Source organism: Oncorhynchus nerka, linkage group LG4 (assembly GCF_034236695.1).
Source record: "Oncorhynchus nerka isolate Pitt River linkage group LG4, Oner_Uvic_2.0, whole genome shotgun sequence".
NCBI classification, from domain to species: domain Eukaryota; kingdom Metazoa; phylum Chordata; class Actinopteri; order Salmoniformes; family Salmonidae; genus Oncorhynchus; species Oncorhynchus nerka.
The window spans coordinates 21807032-21812758 of NC_088399.1; positions in this window are offsets into that span (position 1 = coordinate 21807032).

Consider the following 5727-nt stretch of genomic DNA (forward strand, 5'->3'; position numbering starts at 1 on the left):
CACTGGGCCCTAGTTATAGCTTATTATTGAAACACTCTGGGTCCTAGTTATATCTCATTATTGACCAGAAAACAATCTGGGCCCTAGTTATAGCTTATCTTAGACCAGGAAACACACTGGGCCCTAGTTATAGCTTATTATTGAAACACTCTGGTTCCTAGTTATAGCTTATCTTAGACCAGGAAACACACTGGGCCCTAGTTATAGCTTATTATTGAAACACTCTGGTTCCTAGTTATAGCTTATTATTGAAACACTCTGGTTCCAAGTTATAGCTTATTATTGAAACACTCTGGTTCCTAGTTATAGCTTATTATTGAAACACTCTGGTTCCTAGTTATAGCTTATTATTGAAACACTCTGGTTCCTAGTTATAGCTTATTATTGAAACACTCTGGTTCCTAGTTATATCTAATTATTGACCAAAAACACTCTGGTTCCTAGTTATAGCTTATTATTTAAACACTCAGGAAACATTGAAACACTCTGGTTCCTAGTTATAGCTTATTATTGAAACACTCTGGTTCCTAGTTATAGCTTATCTTAGACCAGGAAACACACTGGGCCCTAGTTATAGCTTATTATTGAAACACTGGTTCCTAGTGATAGAGAAATTCTAAATTACTCTATGCTTTAATTGCCAAAACCAATTTCACACTCGTTTCTATTCATTAATGAGGTGTAAGTTCATTATTTATGCATGAAGTAGATCGAGACCAGTCTTAAAAGCCAGGTAAAGAGCGTTTAATTCCAGAGAGTACTGAATGCTTACACACATTTCCACAGGTTATAAACTGAAAATGACGTCAGCGTTTTCCAAACGTTCCGTTCACAAACAGAGGGCCCCTCTAACTTTCAAGCCTCCGCGTTATCAGCACGAAGTCAAGGCCAGTCAGCATAAATCAACATTCCCGACCATTTGGAGATGGCCCGTTCCCACCACCTGGAGATTTGTACAACTGAATGAACTAAGGAACAGACCTATTATTGTTACTAACTCCTGACTACATTATATACAATTGGGAAAGGGAGCAAGAGGGATAACTCACATGTACCGTACATTATAGCATTTGGACTAGTCAGTTTCTGATTGGAATGTATACATAATTAGTCATTTCAACCATATTTTCCTCTATCAATCCTCCCTTTGATCAAATATTATACATTCAAATCTACAAAATAAAAATATTATTATAAATGTTTACCCGACTTTTCACCCATCATTAATCAAATCTAACCTTAACTCCAACTGTTTTTAAACCTACATCAGAATCATAACTCCTCTTTCAGGATTTTTTTTCTTTTTACAATCTTTATTAAAAAACAGTTTAATCATTGAAACAAATTACAATCTAATTCCCCTTCATCTCAACACTATTCTCATCAAACATAAATTCCCCACAAATGACAGATCCAGATTCGTCCACTTCCTCTGTAGACATGCCTTCAGTCCTCCACGGGTCAGAACCTGGAATCGGTAGTGTCATTGATCTCTCCAGAGTCCTGGAAACAATAACTTTCATACATACACGCAATCAACCACGTACGTACAAGACTAACACAGTCACACCGGTTAAGGTGGCCCATAACACCACATTTTTCCATAAATACTGTCTACCCAATTTAGTTCAGAGAAGTATCCACCCCAGAGTTTCTGCCAACCCGTGAGCCAGGGTGGTCAAACCAGCTGAGGCTTCGGGCACTGATTCGTCCGGAGCTGTGCTACCTGGGATGTAAGACATGGTCTGTTCAGTCTGGTTCAGTCTGTTCTACAAAACCTTTAATAACACCTTTGGTATTCCTGCTAAAGCGCTGTTGATTACCATAACTATAATTACACACCTCGTGGAACCCCAATGTTATCAATATATACTCTGTCGTCAAAAGACCCAGATGGAGCATCTCTTCTCTCTCGTTTTGGCTAACTTCATGTCTTGGTGTTGTATGAGTGTAAAAGGCATTCCTAACCCGTCCAATCAGTCAAACTCATTCCCCCGCACAACCACCAGATGGCGACACTGGCCCATTTTATTTCATTGAAATCCCCAGAGTTCAACCAGCCTGTCAATTCAGACATGGTCTCGTCAGTGGTCATTTTCTCTGTACCAACTTGGTTCCTGGGGATATAAATAGTGACAACTGTCATTATCTGGCATTCCTGCTTTCATGAACAGCTTTACCATACATGCCATTCCCTTAGGGAATTAATTCCGTTCAGTGGAAAAGGGATAGTTGTTAACTGGGGTTTAGCGTTCGCACAGACATAACATTCTTCTTTAGCCACTGATCTGGCCGTATTGAATCCATTCCAACCATAAGTTGGACTCCCCAAACCCAGTCTCCACTTCTATAACTTCTTTGATGTCTTTGGTCTGAACTATTCGTACCTTTATACAATACTTCCTCTGTTCAGGAACACAGTCCAAACGCCAACCCTTACTATACTCCACCTGGTCCCAAATTGAGTGTATGGGTTTACGTAGCCATCCCTTTCAGTGTGAGCTATGACCTGTCCACGATCAATATGGTGATTTACACAAATACTTCCCATAGAGTCCCATGGTTCTAGACTGCCAAGGGGTGAATGACCCCAATTGATCTACACAAAATTCTACTGAGAGATCCTTGCCCAATTCCACCCTCACTTCCTTACTATTTTGTTTCAGTGACCTTCTGAGAATCTTAGGTAACATCCCATTTCCCTCATCTAGCACATGAGTCAAATTATCCTCTTTGGCACTTTCCGGGGATCATGTTGAATCAGGAATATGGCCCCCACAATAAAACAGCTCAGGACGGTCAGTGCGCACGTGAAGCCCCACCCTCTCCCCCGAGAACATATCAACAGCCAGAGGCCAAGCCATCACTTCACTTCTATGAACGCTCACAGCTGGGGAAAGGTCGGGTATAGGGAATCTTCAGAAGGAGTTTGACCCCCGTTCCATATGGGTCACGGTTCCTCTCCTACTCCTGTGATCGTCCGACAGTGCTAGTGTGACTTACCCTCCTACAATGTGTGATATGTACCCAGGTAGCTCTTTCGGCTAATCTCACAGCGAAGGCAGTCACCAGTAGTACTTGGAATGGTCCCTCCCACCGAGGCTGCTTCCAGTTTTTTTTTCTTTAGTGATTGGATCCAGATCCAGTCTCCTGGTTGAATCTCGTGTGCCACCTCCCTCTGTAGTTCTCCTGCTGGGCATAAAACTTTTGACCATACAGGTTTGGTTAATAAAACAGTTTCTTATTCGTCAAACCAATTAACAAAAATTTGTTTTTATTAGTTAATTATCCCGTAGGTCACATCCTATTCTAGAACACTATTTACCCATCCCCCTTTTGTTACCTGGCTCTGCCCAGGTAACAACCTTGCCTTATTCTTATACAATGACTTAGATAAGATTTAGTGAATTATCCTTATGTCTGAAATTCCATTTAGGAGTGTCCCTTTCATTTTCCACATGTCCAATTCTCACTTTTGTCTCCACTCAGTAATTTATCTACCCACTATGTTATCTTTGCTCGTCCTGGCCCCCCTTCTATAGCTTCTCTGTTCTCCAACCTTCAAGGTCTCTGCAGTGCGGGGGAGGGCTCCTCTGTATGTTTCTCATGTTTTCCAAATTTGAACTACATGTCCCTTACTATTTGGCTCCATCCAAACCCATGGACCCTTTTTTAGAAAAAAAAAACATATCTATGAGCGGCTTTTCTCCAAATTCCTTAATCAATCTATCTTAATCCTAACAATAATCCTAACTCCTCATAGATGTCCTATATTCCTGTTAAATATAATACTATTTAAAAACTTATAATCTAATAAATGCTAACCATATTAAAAATCCTTCCTACACTAACAAGCCCTCTCCTTGGGGACCCTCAGTATTCTATCTGACAATAACATGGATTTAATGTGTTGCAAAGTGTGGAATAAAAGTTTGGTCCTGTAAAACAGAGTAAAGCAGAACAAAGCATTCTTATAACCCATCTGGTCCTCTCAGCTATTCTTATCCAGCACCAGGTGGGCACCATGCCACCCTTCACGACAGGGAGAACAAACATACATGGGTCATCCTCAGTCAGTCTTATCCTCCCCTCAAAGCATGCTTCACCTCAGCCTCTCCAACTGGAGCATCAAGCAAAGGCATCATGCCTGAAGCCTTCACCACATCTGTAACAGACTTCTTAAAACACGGTATGATGCAAGCAGCACATCACATCAATAACAAATAATACAAGAATTAGGGTCAGAAATCCAGTAACCACCATACCAGTATACTTACCAAACCAGTCTCCCAACCAGGTGGACCGTCAGACTCCTCTACCCCCTAAGCAAGTCTATTCTGTATAAGACAGCCACAATTTGTCCCTACCATCAAAACCAGTCTCCGTGCCTAATTGATCAATAGCTGAATAGTCTAACATTAATTACCTGAATGGGATTTTTAGCATAGTGGTGGCAGGTTCGGTCCAGGGGTGATAGAGGAGTGTGTCTGGCCCTGGTCCGTCTGAGACCTCCGGTTTTGGCAGTACCTTAATAGAAAACACACCCACCGTGTCTGTCCCGGTCCTTTGTAGTCCGGGGGTGTAAGTGCCTGCATCAGAGAGCTTAATAGTTTTGATGGTTAGTAGGATTTCATCACCTTTACAAAGTTCAACAGTACTCCCAGGTTTCCCCCATATCATGGAAAACCTATCCACCTTTGTGGGATTCCCTATGCCATAAGGATATCCTCTTCTCCAGTCCCAGAACTGTCCCAAGTTGGTTATCATGTAATCCCCATACGGACACCCTCCCCCATTACACAGGTAATGTCCCCCCCCCCCGTCTTTTGACACTCCTGTACACGGGTGTTAAAATCAAACAAAAATACCTCAATTCCTTCCCTGCCCTGTTGGCTCAAAATATGTTATCTTCCCCCATTTATTCTCAATGATGAATATGACTTTCTCTCTGTTACAATACAAACTTCCTAATAGCCCATTCAAAAAAACCTCACAGCTAATGTTATAAGACAGAATCCTGAACCACTTTCTCATTTGCGGTTCAAACAGTAATTCTAAACCCTCAACCAAAACTGCTTCATTTCTAATGAATTTACCTTAACACGAGTAACTCAATATGACACCATTCATTATACAAATGACTCTCCCTGGGGCTGATCAGACCTCAGAAGCCAGTCATGATAAGGTCAAAAGGTCATACCATATTAGACATAAAGATCCCTTTTATCCTTACAATAGAAATAGTCACCTGTATAATTCAAACCCATAAAAAAAACATCTCATAAGGTTCCATATGTGAGCGTGCCTCTTTAAAATCTCCTTGCACTAAAACAAATCGTTCTAACAGTTGTTTTATATATATATAATTTGCAGACCTTTTTCAATTTGGTTGTTTAAAGCTGCTCTCTTCCCCAAAATTATAATCCCAGGAGGCCTCTAAAAGTGACACCACATCCCTAACTATCATTCACTAATGCTACCTCGAATCAGAAACTCAATAAGTGAACTGTAACTAAAACCTAATGATAATTCCCCTTTGACTCAAATCAATAATCATAAGTTTTAAACATCGTCTACGGATATGTTTACTCAAATGACCATGCTACCTTTAGATACAATTCACCCGATAACATTATTATCCAATGCATTACTTTTTCTCTCTGCCGCAATGTCGTACATTTCACAGTGTAAGGAATCCGTAATTTAATCCCGATATTTAATAAATAT